The following is a 16,674-nucleotide window of genomic DNA, read 5'->3' as shown; positions in this document are numbered from 1 at the left end:
GGTGGGCACATGCAGAGTGACCTTGAATAGTAGATAATGTGTGACCGGCCTGAGAATCGAAACTTACTCCTTTGTAATGTTCAGCTGCATCTGCTTGGCAAATTCCATGGTGGGCGTGCTTACATTGGTTTCAAAATGTACATAATGTATTGTTATGCTTGCTGATGTCAGTCCCTCTGCAGCACTCCTAAGAGACTGGGCTCCACTCTGAGTGAATCTAAATAAATAGATATTGGTTTGCATTCTCTACCGTCTGACCGACTCTTCATTTTGTATGGAAGGCTGAGAGGTGGTCGTGAGTGACCCGGGGGACCTTATTTGGCAATTTCTTTCAATATAGCCTCCTACTCTCAGCTGGGAAAAAACAAGTCAGGTATGGTTCATAGGAAATGGATGGGGTCATATCTAAAAGCAAATCTGTTTGACAACCGCACTTGGCCCAAGAGGCGATGATGTCTCCCCAACAATGCTCTTTGATGTACTTCATACTTTCTCTTGTCATTGAGCCTGGGTCATCCCAATACTCCGGGCATCCAATATTGTTGAGAGGGGTACCTATATGGTCCAGCCAAACAAGAGACGTCAACCCTTTGACAGCAAGAACATGCATGTGTGCTTTTTGATAGGTCTCTAGGTGTTTGCTTATCAACAGCCTAATCCAATACTATTGGCTTGAAGGAGATCTCAAACGCAATACTACATAACCTCAGTTCCATCCTTAATGCTTCCAATTGTGTCCTTGGGGCAAGGCACCAGAGATTTTTCAGGAACCTGTTCTTGACCTTTTGTAAGTTGTGTGTCTTCCTGTAGCCCTATAGCTCAGCTGCATAGGAGCCAATCAGCATATATTAGAATTGTAAGCACTTATTGCTGATTTCTCTGATCTTGTGCCAAAGATGTACCCAAAACGTATGATTGTGCCTGAACACTTATTCATTAGTCACTTTTTGCCAGTTGTTTAGTCCAGGTCAGTTTCTCATCTATAAGCATGTAGAGATAATCAAGTTGCTCAACTCTTTTCAAGTTTGCTCCATAAATCTTGAAAGTAGCTTTTAACATAGTCATCATTTTTAATTGCATGAATTTGTTTTTGTAGTATTGATAGTAAGTTTTTCGAGATTCAAATAATTTTGAAAATCTTTGAAGCAATCTATGGATGGTCATTTCAGGCTGTGAAACACGTACTGTGTCGTCTGCAAATAGAAGTATAGGAAGTTGGACATTGCCTATCTTCAGCATGTCCAAATTCCTGTTGGGCATGAGGGCAAGAACACAATCTTGTTGTACCCCCAGTTGCATGTTAAACTCAGGTGTACATTCGCTCGTTGGGCCATTTCTCACCTGTGCCTTACTCCCACAATACAGGTGCTGTATTGCTGTTGCCCTTAGTAAACTTCTGTCCATGGAATCAAAGGTTATCTTCAGGTCAATAAAGGCCAGGTACGCTTTCTATATTGTGGTGTATTTTAAGCTTGTAAGTAAAACCTCATAGCTTGATATCCAGTCCCAGCTGCTTTCTGAATTCCAGTTTGGAGACTGCATAACATTATTTTCCTCGATCCAGTCCCATACATGATTTAAAGAAGCTTACTGTAGATGTTTCCAGCTCCATCCATTAAGGAGATTAGTCTATAATTAGCCGTATCACTACGGGGCGCTTTTTGTACGAATGGGTATTGTCATTTCTGATTTCCAACATATGGGTAATTTATTGTGGGTACAAATTGCATTAAAAGCTGTTCTTTATATCGGGGCCCACAATGTAGGATTATTCCAAAAAACGTCTAACGGCACCTTATCTGGGCTTGAGGCTTTATGTTGACTTTGGGACTAAAAATGCTGCTTGGACCTCCTTCTTTGCGACTTTCTGAAGTGCTGTGCTCTGGTGAAACCTCAGTTAGCCAGTTGTACTCCATAGCATTTATCTGGATCATTGTTTGAATAATCATATACTTTACTCCATAAGTTTGTTACCCTTGATCTGGTTTTGACTCTGAAGGCAGACTTTTCCTGGTACATTCTGGAAAAATGTTCCACCCAATTCATGCAGTTAATTACTAATTCCAACAGCCCTTTCAGACTTACGCAACACCATCAAATTAGTTCCCAGTTCTTCTAGGTGTTTTTTGATGGACGACTCAAGTGTGTGTGGAGACAAATGGGTGGAGCGAGTGTTGTGCCTGGTATGATTAAACAGTTATGTTAATCGATGTGTATGAGTGCATGAGAGATTTTAGCGAGTAGTATCACATTACATTGTGTAAATGGCAGAAGACATGATCTGTTTTAAGTGATGGGGCCTTTTGAGAGGGTTTTGGAGTGACTGTGTGTAAGAAGCTGGCTCTGTATATGATATTGCCACTAGGTGGCAATACCGTGCACAGAGGTATGGGGTTCCCCAAAAGTGTACAGGGCTCACTGCAAAACCCAAAATGCTCTATTAGTGGTAGCGAGGAAGAGCAGCCTTAGGCCTAACACAGAGGAGTGTAACACATTTATTGCACACACATGATAAATACTGTACACACACACGACTCATGAAGGTGATCCAGACCAATTTTTAGAAAAATTATAGTTTCTTTGCATTTTATTGTTAGACCAAGACTTTCTTGCTAAGGTAAGTGTGTTTCGATTAAAGATACCTTTCATGGTCAACAGTCGACCATGCAATATTCCAACAGTTCAAGATTATCCTGTTGAGGAAATCAATTGTGGGATGTATAGAGCGAGTATACAACTTACAGTTCCAGTCTTCGGGTGGTCAACCTCACACTGAGAGCAGGGCCGGTCGTGGGGGACTAGGGCACCCATAAGGTGTGAATTTCTGTATTTTTGCCAAGGCTGTCGATACCGGCAATGATCTTTTACCCTAGCGGTCTGCGAGGATAATGAGCAAGATGGGTTTCAGACGGCGGGCAACACAGTTACTGCTGCGGTCGGTGACTTTAGATCGGATGGGGGTCAGCCGTTGTGGGATCATCTTGGAGAGATCGTAGTCAGGCAGACGGTGCAGGAGGCGACTGGCAGAGCCACTAGCAGGAGGGTACAGGATCACGGACATGAAGCTGTAGGTAACTCGGTCATAGAGCCGAGAGGAGACCTCAAAGTCGTGGCGGTCACCCAGTTGCAGTGTTTTCGTCAGGCAGGGTAGAGTCGTGCAGACACAAGTGCCGGTGACTCTACCACTACAGTCTTTGGGAGATGTTCAGTAGCAGTGAGTCATATCTACACCAGTGTCGGTCCTCAAATGCAGCAGTTCTGGTAGTTCTTTTGCATCACAAAGTCGTGTCAACCTGGGTCGGTCCTCCCTGTGGCAGTTTTTTGAGTTTGTTTCTTCTTTTACAAGTCCGCTGTCCGTGAGGGACTGGAGTCTTTCTCGAAGGCAGCAGTTCTCCAAGGGTTTCAGAGGTCGCTGGCTGCAAGATGGTTCGAAGAAGCTGGAGACAGGTGGTAGGGCTGGGGCCAAGGCAGTTGTCTTTGGTCTTCTCTGCAGGGTCGTTTTCTTGCTTCTTAGGTTGTCTCAGATCTACGGGCCAGGTCTGGGGGAGCCACCTAAATACTAAATTTAGAAGCTTTTTTAGGGGAGCAGCAGGTAGGGCTAATGGGCACCTTACTGGGGGTGACTACACCTTCTATTATGCCACCCTCCTGTGGGAGGGGGCATAGGCCTAGCCCTGATTGAAGGTGCCCCCCCATCTTCAAGATGGCGGGGACTGAAAAGTGTGCTTCACCTCACTTCCCCCCACCTTAGGGGTGGGGTTGGCAGAGTTGTGCACACCACCTACCTGTTTGTATCTTCGCACTGGTTTTCCTGCCCAAAGTGGGGAGTGTAAACCAGGGGATGCCATATGCTGCTAGCAGCAGAGACTGTGGTCGCATTACAAAGGCGACAAGCCCTTGAAGCTTCCCTCTTTGAGAACTGGCCCATCCTGGGGAAGGAGGCATGAAACCTCTGCCCAGGATGTGCATTGTTTCTGGTCCCAGAGAGCAGGGGCACACTACCCAGGGGTCTAGAAACATGTCTGGTGGTGGATGGCTGCCTACAGCGGGTCAGAGACCACATCAGGATTGGCAGGGTTTCAGGGGGCACCTCCAGGGAGCCCTCTGGGTACATGGAACAATAAATCCTACACTGGCATCAGTGTGGATTTATTCAGAGTAGTTTGGTACCAAACACTCCTATATTCAGTAAAGCCATCATGGTGCTGTGGAACTCAAGTTGTCGAGTTCCCAGCCCATGTAGTCTCTATGACTTCACTGGCACTTACAATATTGGGAAATGGTGCCCAATATTGTAGGGGCACATCTGCTCATGTAGATATGCCCTCACCTGGAGTATAGTGCACCTTGCCTTAGGGCTGTGAGTTCTGCTCAAGGGGTGACTTACCTATACTGTCAGGCAGTGCTAGCTGGCATGGCACCTAGGCCCGATGCCATCTCGGATTTGTCGTTTTCTGCTTCACAGAGGCATGCAGGCTGCAAAGGCAGTGGCAGGGTCCCAGAGAGGGGTCCTAAGGGGACCCTCTTCAGCTTCCAGGTCCTAGGTACCCAGGGTACCATTTACTAGGAACTTACAGGAGGCAGAAGTATCAATTGGGGGTTTGTTTTAGAGAAGGAGCACTGGCAAAGGGCACCTGGTTGGCAGGGATCCTGTGCACTACATTCGCAACCACATCAAAACCAGACAAACCGTGGGGGGCTAACCATGCAATAGAGGCACTTTCAAACACTGTGCATGACTTTCTGAGGGATAGTAAAACTTTTGAATGTGTGTGGTATAGTGAGTGAGAGAGAGGCTATGACTGATAGGTGATGTTATGCCAATTTCCAAGAGGATCAGGGAAATAGCAGAATGTGGCAAGAGGATTGTGAAAAGTTGTAGTGAAAGTACATGGAAATGTGCTGTGTGGACAAGGGTGATGGGGGTGTAGCAGGGTGAGGGGATTGTGCTACGGATGTTGCAAATAATGGATACGGGGTTACCAGATGACTACCACAGTTACACCTCCCTACCAGTCCAACGCTTTCATTTTACAAGTTTGTGCATTTTAGGAATTATTGTCTTGGTTCGCTTTAACTGAATGAGTTTAGCTTGCATACATGAAAACAATGATTTGTAAACAGAAACTCTAGACTAAAACTGCACAGCCACACTCTTGGCTGCACGGTTAGCTCACCCCAAAAATAAAAATGCATTTGGGTACTTAAATTGTATTGCTGTGCTCCTCCCACAAAGCCACACCAACACTCCTTCCTCGTCTCATTGGTCACTTGCTTCTACTGCCACCAGTCCTAGCTGCTTTCTCTCAATCTGAACCTGCTACCATTCGATTACTCAATTATCTACACCTTGCCACCCATTCCCAGTTCACCAGTCAATGAAACCACTGCTACTGATACCTGACAGTTTGTTTGTAAGCAGTCCTGCAGTTCCGATACCCTTCACTCTAACGCCTTCCTTCAAAACTAGGTCATTATATTTATCCCCTGGAGTCACATAACCTCCCCTCTCATCCATCATGTAGCACCATCACCCTAGTTACCCTGCTTGCTGTAAGCTTCCGTGAATCACCTTTTCTTTTGTCATTCACAAGACCGCTCAATAAGGTAAATATTTGCTGCTTCGTCTAGTAATCTACAGAGCACGAGTTTGAATCCCTGCAATGACAACTTCCTCCATACGCGGTCTGTAAACTCTTTAAGAGGGTAATCATAACACCTTTTATTTATAACAGCTAGAAAGAATAGTAAATGTGGTATGATGGGAGCTATAAAAAAGTCAAGTTATTTTTAATGGCGATTCTCCATCACTTATTCTCACAAGAACCAATCAGATTCACAACCCTAACCATCTATCATCATCCATCCCAACTGTCTCGTATTCTCTGTCCCCTGCTACATAGGCTTTTCATTCACTTGTCATGGATCACTTGCCGGAGAAAGTAGTGTGATCTTAAAATAGGGCGCTTTGTTGGTGGGCTGAATGATTCTCTTAGTGAAAAAGTGACAAGCACCATCCAAAAGAAGCCCAGTGACAGCGTGCACTATTGAGTGGGCAGAGATAAAAAATTACAGAAAGACGTCAATACGATTGGAAACCTGAAGAAAGAAACAAAGGGCCAGATGTATCAACACTGAATTTTGCAAGTCCATAATAGCGAATTTTACCGATGGAATCGCAAAAATCCAATGTATGTAGATTTCGCAAAAAAATTGCGATTCCTACATATTTCTTAATAGCGAATTGCAAATTGTGATTCGCTATTAAGGAATGCCTTCCCATTCATTCCTATGGGCCTAGAGGCTCATTAGAATGAATGGGAAGACATTCGCAATTTGCAATTACCAAATTGGTAATCGCAAATGCAATTATAATGGTGATAGGGGGCCAAAAGGCCACCCTGATTCACCCCCAAAAAAGTTAAGTGTGCACATGTGGCACACATACATGCCATAAGGGCATGTATGTGCGCCACATGGCACTTAAAAAAACGCAAAAGTGTGCATTTTTTCAGGAATTTGTTAAATTACCACCAACTTGAAGCTAGCAAGGTCGCAATTTTTAACTGCATTGCATTTAGGTTAATCGCAATTTGCGATTCCCTAAATGCATTCGCCAAATAGGTAATCGCAAAAATTGCGATTCCCTATTTTGCGAATGCCTTTTGGGATGATACATCCCAAAAGACTTTTTTTTTTTTTTTTTTTTGAAAAACCTTTATTGACATGTCAATCAAGAACAAGTATGGGCCTACAACCCCCCCGGGGCCGGCCGCTAAGCAATCAGAGCAACAAAGATCAAATGTAAACACAGGCAGCACCTCGGGGAGCAGAATCTTCATGTTAATACTGTGAACAGCGCAGGTAGGACACCAGGAGAAAAAAAGGTTTTCATTTTACAATGGAACAAGACAGAAGGATCAGGTGCCGAACAATTTCCCAACAGCGATAAAAGGTATGCAGAGTAATAGACGTAAGCAATAAACAGCAATCTATTGGATCAATGGCGCAGACACAGGAAATTCAGGATGAGGAAGAATATCATAAACAGTTGCGCCTGCAGTACCCCGCCCGAACTCCCAGAAAACACCCCGGAAATTGTGGCACACATGAAACGGCAACGAGTCATAACAAAGGAGGTGTATCACACTGATCCCAGAAAAAGAAAAACAAGAGGAATCAGAGAAGAAAAAGGAGGCCATGGAAAAAGAGGTGAAAGACTAAAGAATCCCCTCCCCCAACCCCCCACCCTGCACCTCTGCAGATGCGTACGGCCCCCCCCCCAGCAGTGTGCCTGTCGCCCTAGAACCAGACCCGAAATATAGAAGAATAGGGAAAAAGAAGTAGGAAAAGAACCCCACCAGACGGGGGGGTATAGAAAGTGTTAATAAACTGGAGGAGGGCCTTCAAAACATACCCCCGGCTTCTCCCTCCCGCACGGTAAGTTTTCCCCAAAGTAAACAATAAACAGCACAAAATCGATCGTAACAAAGAAAGATGGGGAACATTATGCACCTATTATGCTAATAGCTATGCCATGAGAGCACGCAACCCCTGAGCCCGCCCGTCCACTAGATGACCACCCCTGAAGGATCAGTCTTATCCCTGACCACTCTTTGCAATTCTGCCCATGCCTACCCCTCGACCCAGCACCATGTCCGATGTTCCAAGGTAGAGGAGTGTCCAAAACCGACCGAGAAGCGACGCACACAGGTGGGGTGGAAGTCTCTGAGCACCAACACAGTCCGCATCATGGAGGGACGGGCTTCCCAGTGCCGCCCCAGGATCTGCACTGCACTCGAGGTCCAGGAAGGTAGAAGCAGCCAAGGTAGACAATTGTTGCTGGAATTGTCCCCGGGTCGCCGGAGGCTGTGTACGGGACGAGGCCACCACCTCCCACTCAGGTCCAATACCTCCGGGACAGATCAGACCCTCAGCTAGCCGATCACATGGTAGCATATTGTCCGGAGTGTCCAACAGTGCGCTAATCTCAGGGGTGGCCGCAACAGTGTCCTCCTGTGCGCAGTGTGGGAAGTCCCTGTGTACCTGAGGACAGGCGGGCCGCCGCTGTCCCAACGCTGATGCCACACCGTCGAGCTTACTCCCCAAGACCCCGACGCCATGAACCAAGGAGGAATGAAGAGCACCAAGGGCCTCGAGGAGGTCGCCGTACCCCAGCACAGCTCTCTGCGATCGCTCCGCCACACTCCCAAAAGTCACACACTCCCAATCCTGCTGCGACCCAGTGGACAGGATGGTAGGCCGCATCGCAACAAGATGGCCGCCAAGTATGCCCGACCCGTATTGGGGCCGGGACCCAGGGACACCAAAAGACTTTTTAACGTTTGCAGAGACTGGTAAAAGGCTTGATACGTCTGGCCCAAAGAAATTAAAGACAAGGTCAAATACACATCCAATCTGCAGATGAAGGAAAGGGTACTGGAGGGCCGTTCCTGGGACATGCGATGCTACAGTTCAGAGCGTATACCGTCACAGTTGCCATCCTTACAGACAATTAAAAATGTATACCTCACACTTCATAATAAAGCTTCATGGCCTTAAAGAATAATAATAATAAATAAAGGAACGCCACAATAGGCTTTAGAAAACAATAACAGGGCTTTGTGATAGGACCTGCGAGTGACCTCAAAATATTGTGGTAACCAGAATAAAGCACTGTGAAATTACCTTGGAGCTTGATGTTAGTCATGTTAGACCTGTCGGCGGCGTTTGACACCGTCCCCCACGAGGATCTCCTCACTAGACTTCATAACATCGGTCTAGGGGGGACGGTGCTCAACTGGTTTCGTTCCTTTCTGGCCAACCGCCGGCAGACGGTCTGGGTCCCACCCGGGTCCGCCGAGATGCCGCCATTGGGAGTCGGAGTGCCTCAGGGCTCTGTACTGAGCCCCACTCTATTTAACATCCTTATGACCCCTCTGGCGACACTGGCGGAGTCCTACGGGGCCCGGATCGTCTCTTATGCTGACGACACCCAGCTTCTATTCACCTGTCGTAAGAGCGAAGAGTTCGATGGAGAAAGGATCTGCGAGTGCCTTGGGGCTGTCTTTAGCTGGTTTTCACACAACAGCCTCAAATGCAACTCGGACAAATCCGAAATACTATTCTTCGGATGCCCATCAGAACCAGATTGGCAGGGTTGGTGGCCTGCTGACATGTTCCCTCCCACTCAGTCCTCTAAGTGGGCTAAGAACCTGGGGGTTAAAATTGACAACGAGCTCTCGCTCAAATCCCAGGTTTCCACTCTTACGGGAACATGCTTTGGGATACTCAGAATGTTGCGCAAGTTCTTTCCCCTTCTCTCGGAGGAACATCGGAGGATCACTGTTCAGGCACTCATAGGGTCCAGATTGGACTATGCAAATGTCCTATATCTGGGTCTGCCTGAATACCTCCTCCAGCGTTTGCAGGTTACTCAGAACGCTGCTGCTCGTGCAATTTTTGGCCTGCACCGCCGCACCAGTGCCTCCAATCTCCTCGTATCCCTTCACTGGCTTCCGGTGCGGAAGAGGATACTTTTCAAGGCCATGACTCTCGCCCATAAGGCCTTGCATGGCAATGGTGCCAAATATCTTCAGAGGAGGCTGGACTTCTATCGACCTGTACGATCCCTCAGGTCAGAAGCTTTGGCTTTGGCTCGGGTGCCACGCATCAAAAGGGCTCGGCTAGGCGGCCGGTCCTTTAGCTTTCTTGCTCCGCAGCTATGGAATTCCTTACCGGTGTCCTTGCGAAACACCGCTAACCTGCTTGCCTTCAGAAAAGACTTAAAAACCTGGCTGTTCACTGGATAATCTGCCCCCTCTTTAGGCCCCTGCTCTTTCTACTGTTATGTTTTCCAGCTCTTTCTTTGGTCTGGAGCACAAAAGCGCCGGGACACTCCTTTGGAGTAGCCGTTGCGCTATAAAAGTCCCATTTAACATAACATAACATAACATAACATAAGAATTCCTGGCTTTATAATGGACATCGCAGCATCATCTTCACTTCTCACCTCATAAACGTCTAACCTCGTTGTCTACACTGTGCATCCGAAGTCAGGATGAAAGAGCATTTTCTAACATTGATTAATGGAGTAAAAGTGTTTTAAATGGTGCAGCAGTAATTCTGCTCCGATCTCATTAAGTGGTTATTTTCCATGAATAGTTCAATTAGGCAACTGACGCCGTTGTGTCTAGATTTTGTAATAAATGTATTTATAAAAGCAAGCACAGCTTACTAGGTGAACTAGCATTAACATAGCTGTTTCTAAATTTAGAAAAAAGGAAAATGAATTATTTACAATAATACTTAATGAAACATGACTGCAGCTCACAGAATTATTTTTCAGTACAGAATGCACAAGTGTGAAGAATGATTCTCCATGCAACAATAAGGTGATTAAGTCCTTTATTCAAGATCCTGTGTAAGTAGGCCAACATATCCTTCTCCATCAAGAGTCAGGGGGTGACTGACTCAACCTTCCAAGAAAAGCCAACTTCACATTTCTAATAAAAACAACCACCTGCTTTTTAGGCTCACCTAGCGTTGCAGAGCGAATGCACTGTTATTGCTTTGCGAGGCATGCAGTATACCCTATAGTGTGGAAGCTTTGTGGAAGCTTCGCCCACTCTCCGGCCCATCTTCTTCATTGGCTTAGGTTCTAAATGCTGCCTTCTGATTGGTTTTAAGCTTGTTAGTCCCTCGTCATAACAGCCATGTCAGTCATTTGTGTCCTTCCACGGATACTGGCCCCTTCACAGCACAGAGTACTTTCTTCTTCCTAGGTCTCGCCTAGCATTGCAGCGTGAATGCGCTACCATCGCTTTGCGAGGCATGCAGTATACACTATAGTGTGGAAACTTTGTGGACGCTCTGCCCACTCTTTGGCCCATCTTCTTCATTGGCTTAGGTTCTAAATTCCTTCCGATTGGTTTTAAGCTTGTTAGTCTCTCCCTATAACAGCCATGTCAGTCATTTGTGTCCTTCCACGGCTACTGGCCCCTTCACAGCACAGAGTACTTTCTTCTTCCTAGGTCTCGCCTAGCATTGCAGCGTGAATGCGCTACCATCGCTTTGCGAGGCATGCAGTATACACTATAGTGTGGAAACTTTGTGGACGCTCTGCCCACTCTTTGGCCCATCTTCTTCATTGGCTTAGGTTCTAAATTCCTTCCGATTGGTTTTAAGCTTGTTAGTCTCTCCCTATAACAGCCATGTCAGTCATTTGTGTCCTTCCACGGCTACTGGCCCCTTCACAGCACATACTACTTTCTTCCTGTGCCCCCCTCCCGCAGTCCGATGCCTTCTCGCTGCCGCCCCCCAGTGCCTCATCGGCCGCACGCATTGCTATTTGCAATGCAATAGGTCTCGTGTAAATGCGAGTCCTATTGCATTACCAATGCTTTTTGGTATTACTCTAATCTGTTTCACGCAGTGCTTTAGGGTCACGACATTATATAACCTACCCTGTAGAAGAGACAATATCCACGGTTCAGCAATTAGACGAAAGAAAATGTATGCTCTCCGTCTTTCCCTTATTCGCTGCGCCAATGTCAGTGCTGACAGAGCCCACAATAGGGCAGCAGAGCTCCAAACAAAATGACTTTGCAGCAATTTATTTTCAATACAATCAAACTGTCCATCTCAGAACCATCATTTCAATATACGCTGCAGAATAGGAAAAATCTCTATATCCATACATGTGGGCTAGGTAAAATTCAGCAATCCAACACACTTAAGAACTGATTTCAGACATTTTCAATTGTGCGCCCCAGGGAGTATTTTCCTTCTGTTCCGATCACGATATTGCTTCGAGAGGAAAGGTTTATCCATTCATTAAAAAGAGCGGCTTAAGTGTTTTTTACACTGGAAAATAAACATCCGGGATTTAATTTTAAAAAATCTGAGATTTAAGTACTCGAACATTCCTTGCGGAGTACAAACGTGTCCCCTACCTCTCCTGGCCCGACCAGTCTCCTGTATATGACAATCTCTTGGGGCTCCTAGACATTTCTCAGGGCACAGCGCAGGCAAGAAGATGTACTCTGCAGGAGGAAGAGAGGCTCTGCTGCAGGGTGAACCGTGCGCAGCTTGTTCTAAAACCCACGGCATTGCAAATATGCAGTAGGTATGTTTTAAAAATGACTTAAAAGGTTTCTCTTTGCTACAGAGTACATGCAGTTTTCTTAGTTTATTGACTCTTTCTAGTAAGTGAATTTTGTAGCTGTGGTGCGCCAGACCCCTGGACTGCTCACTTCACTGGCGTTACATTTTGAAATAATACAGCCTGCTGTGACCGCTGTGTGTATCTCCCAGCCTCTCCTGAGGCTTGCCCAGCACCATTTATTTATTTATTTATTTATGCGATTTTTAAAGCGCTGCAATTACCCATAGGTGTCTCGGCGCTGGGAGCTATATCAGATACCAGTGAAGTAGATCTCTGAGGCAGTTTCAGAGTGATTTATGGATAATCATATCGTTGAGAAAACAGCCATGTCTTTAGCTGCTTTCTGAAGATAATCAGCGTTGGACTGGATTTTATATTAAAAGGAAGGGAGTTCCATAGTTTTGCAGCTGCGATGGTAAAACATCTGTCTCCCCAGTTAACTTTCCTTGTTCTGGGTATATGAAGCAGATGAGCAGTATTGGAACGAAGCGTTCTGGAGGTTGATAAAGACTTAAGTGAACTCCTAAGAAATTTAGGTCCCATGTTATTTATTGCCTTGTAGACAATACAAAGGGCCTTGGAATTTCGTGCGACTTCTGACCGGAAGTCAATGCAGTTGGTCCAGATGTCTAGAGACAGAGCTAAATTTTGGAATGCCCAATAAAACTCTAGCTGAGGCATTTTGTATCATTTGAAGTTTAGAGATGACCTTTTTTTGTGCATTGAGGAAGAGGGCATTGCAGTAGTCAGTGCGTGAAAACACCAATGTTGAAATTACTGTTTTTCCTGTAGTTGTAGGAAGATATGGGAGAAGTTTCTTTATTTTCCTTAAGATGTTAAATGATGATGATACTACAGTGTTCACATGATGATGGAAAAGAAGCTTATCATCAAATATTACTCCCAGGTTTCTGACTTTACTAACTGGTTGAGGTGGAGTCCCCATTTCCTCCGGCCACCATAAGGGAAACCACAGAGGCTGAATCTTACCAAAAAGCATAACTTCCGTCTTTGATGAGTTAAGTTTTAGACAGTTGGAAGCCATCCAACTGCTGATAGCCCTCATGCCATCTTTGAAGTTAGCTGCTATCTTGGAACCGTTTTTATGTATGGATAATACCAACTGGGTATCGTCGGCATATGTTGTTAGGTTGATGTTATAAGCTTTTATTACCCTCGCTAAGTCCGAAACATAGATATTGAAAAGGGTCGGACTTAGCGAGGAACCCTGTGGAACTCCACAACACTGCTAACTGCGCCAGCCAGAGTCCGTGAGTCAGCTGACTCTAATTAATGTACACTATAGGCCCCGAGGCAGCTGGGCTCTGTGTTGGGGCCTCTCACTCCCTGTTAGGTTGTTCTGCAGTATAGACGCAAGTCCTTGTTCCTTTTAGTGTTAATTCTTAGCGGAGCCATGTGTCCTGCTTTCTAGCTGTCCGCTTTTATTTTGTTTTCCCTAGTGGTGACATCTGAGGCTAATATTAGTAGTTACTTCACAAGTCTTACTTTCCCGCTTATGAATAAGGTGGCCCATGCAGTGACAGCTTTATCGCCTTAGTTCACCCCACTCCAAGTGAAAAACCTTTTCCCATCACATTCATTTTTTGCATGGCTTCGTCTTGGACAACAAACACCACCTGGTAAAAGTGATTTGTTTTATTCTCCTTGTTTTACTATGCTCCTTTTCTATTATTTTTGTCTAATTGGCATTGCTTCTGCCTTTTTATTCTTATTAGTCAATACATTATGCCAACCAAAATTCACAAGTTTATTATATGATCAGCATTGTACAAGAGAAGCTATAAAATAGCAATAGAATAAAACACATACTTCCTATCACTTTTATGAAATATTTAAGTAAACAAGACTCTGTGTCAAGAACTGAAGTATGGGCATGGTCTTCAATGCTATGTCATGTGAAGTGATGCTCGCCCTCTTTCATATCTGCCAAGGTTTCAGATTGCTATGTATGATATTTTGATTATTTCATTGTAATTATGACTCAGCCACCTCATGAATTTGCAGCAGTTTTAAGATCTAAGAGTTTCTTGTTGCTCAAATGGGTCAATTTTTTGATATTTATGTTTCCCTCATCTTTTATTGGTTGATTGTGCTGGTGAGAAAAGAGTCACTCATAGTGGTTCTAATGGCACTCATAATTACACAGAAATTATGAAAATGTCACACATAGCAATCTAAAACCTTGGCAGCTATGCTCTCGGGTAATTTCCGCGTTTCCTGCCCCATGCTTCAGCCGCTCGGTGTTTCTCCCACCGGGACACCGGAGCAGTAAACCCCGAGCCCTGCAGCGCACAAGGAACTTCACTTCAATTACAGTCCATTAAAGGAGCAAGTTGGTCAGAGCACGAACCCAAAGCACTTCCACATGCGGGGTGCGGGAGGCCGTGAGTGGAATGTGAATAGGAAAGCACTGCACCACAGTGGAACGAGTGCTGTGTGCATCGTCGAAGGAAAAGTCTTCTTCAGATGCGTCAAAGCTTAATTTGTCAAACAATGAGTACCGGTGCCTAAAGCTCTGCTCGGAAGCCCTATTAAATAAATGTCGGCAGGCCGAATACCAGGGCTCTCTAGAATTGAAACCACCCCAGGGTTCTTTAATCCAGTACCTGTCACCCTTGGCTCATTTATTCTTCTTGCTGGTTCCTGCTGTCTCCCTTTGTGACGGTACTTAAGTCTTTCTCATCCTCCTTCTTTCCCCTTTGTGTGTTTAGGTCGAGCATTCAAGACCTCTTGTATATACTTTTTATATACTTATATGTGTATGTACTATGTACCTAAGACTGGTCTGCTTCCACTTAAGGACTTTTTTTTTCTGTTCAACTGCCTCTATTTGTCTTGATAGAAAACAACCAGCAGAGGTCAGTAAAATACCAGAATCACTTTAGCATGCTCTAGATTCCAGTCCATAGAAATTTTCTACCACGAGCACCTGTAGACAAAAATATTTTTTTCAAATCTTGTATTTTCAGTGATATGACCACCGAAGGCCCTGATTTTATATAAAAAACAGAGCTTTGAACTACACCATTTCCCGCTGAAAGGCAATATTTCTCTCCATTTGTTCCCATACCTGGCGTGTCACGCAGTTTGGTGCTTACTCTCCCTGTGCTGCATAGCTAAATACATATAGGTTTCCAAAAGCGAGACCGATTGCATTGCAAATGCTTGTTAAGAAGTGCTGGCACTCTCCCTCTTAAAAATAAAAAAAGTGCCCATTTAAATCACTGTACACCAGGCGCGCAACACCCATTGGACTCACAGGGCTTCAGCCCACCCCCCCCCCGCCTCGTGTGTGGCAGCCCGGGATGAGACAGCTTCCCGGCGCACACACAGCCGCACCACCATTTGCATGTTAATGAGGCCTCGCTGTTTCACCCCTTCTAAGAGCCCCTGCAGCTCCACTCTGCCCATGGCTTAATAGATTCAGCCCCCACCCAAATTTTTTTCTTAGAACCCCCCCCCCCCCCACCATATTTGGCTCTAGTTGCGCCTCTGCTGTACACCATGAAACAAATAAACTGTTAGACATACTACACGGCACCATGTCTACCTAATACAACGTGCGCGATACTATTAATCACAATTTATTCACCATAGACTTTCGGATAAATCGGACAGAGGAGAGGCTCTCACTTCCGCCTCCTAGTTAAAGTGTTACATTCCTCTGATGGCTTGGAAAGTCAGGGTCCCGCGCCCAAAATAAGGCCTATAGGAGGCTCCAAGTTTAAGGAGGCAGGCGCCCGTACCCATTTCTCTCGAAATAAGCCCCAATGTACAACCAACAGTGTCAGACAGAGGCTTCTATTGCAACGACAGCACTCACTGCAGCCACCGATGACGTGAGGTAAAATGGAAGTCAAATTCCCCTCTCCCAAAGAAAATTCAGACGAGGCAGGGCAACCCACTGTTTTTTTTGCTCTCCTATGGTACCGGCGTCAGCACTTCATGAGAAGAGTCCCGCTAGCAGTTGGTATTATTATTTCCCGGCATCGTTATTATACAATCCGCACTGCTAAGGCGCTATGTAAAGGGAAGATATAGAAAGGGGACTAACACCCACACTCATACAATGCTGCAATTTAGCGGCCATCTTAAAATAGTGACCACCAAAGAAATGAAATAAGCAGTTAGAAAATACTTTCAGAAGGGCCAGTAATCGCCGCAGCTCTGCTGAAAAAATGAGTTCTAGAATCCTTAATTCTATTTTTTTTTATCTGAGTGAATGACTGCTTATTTTCTACTGTGTTAAAAGTTAAGCATTTTAAGGATATTATTTTTCCTAATATAATATTAAATGTGATGGTTTTGTCCTATTTTAACATAACATAACAATCGCCACATATTTAATAATATCTCTTTTGCTAAACATCATTTTCAACTATTGGTCTTCTGAGCTATTTACCAAGTGGTAATAAAGTGATAGTTGAGTGTTAGTTCCACAAGTGGACTTAAATGTTACAGATTTCTTATTCTTACATTTCTAGATA

General features: G+C 45.1%; 1 protein-coding gene across 2 annotated transcripts in view; it reads right to left on the bottom strand.

Annotated features, from left to right (window-relative positions):
- Window positions 1-16,209, bottom strand: part of ADPRM (ADP-ribose/CDP-alcohol diphosphatase, manganese dependent) — a 273,505-nt gene extending 257,296 nt beyond the window's left edge. Inside the window, exon 1 of one of the 2 annotated variants that reach the window (XM_085616748.1) lies at window positions 16,093-16,209. The gene's annotated coding sequence lies outside the window, so the exon portion shown is untranslated. Of the gene's footprint in view, window positions 1-16,010 lie in introns of both variants that reach the window. The other variant, XM_085616747.1, reaches the window with a different exon arrangement.
- Window positions 16,210-16,674: the final 465 nt, after the last annotated feature.

Source organism: Triturus cristatus, chromosome 7, assembly GCF_964204655.1.
Source record: "Triturus cristatus chromosome 7, aTriCri1.1, whole genome shotgun sequence".
In the NCBI taxonomy this organism is placed as follows: domain Eukaryota; kingdom Metazoa; phylum Chordata; class Amphibia; order Caudata; family Salamandridae; genus Triturus; species Triturus cristatus.
This window is presented reverse-complemented; position numbering and strand designations above follow the sequence as displayed.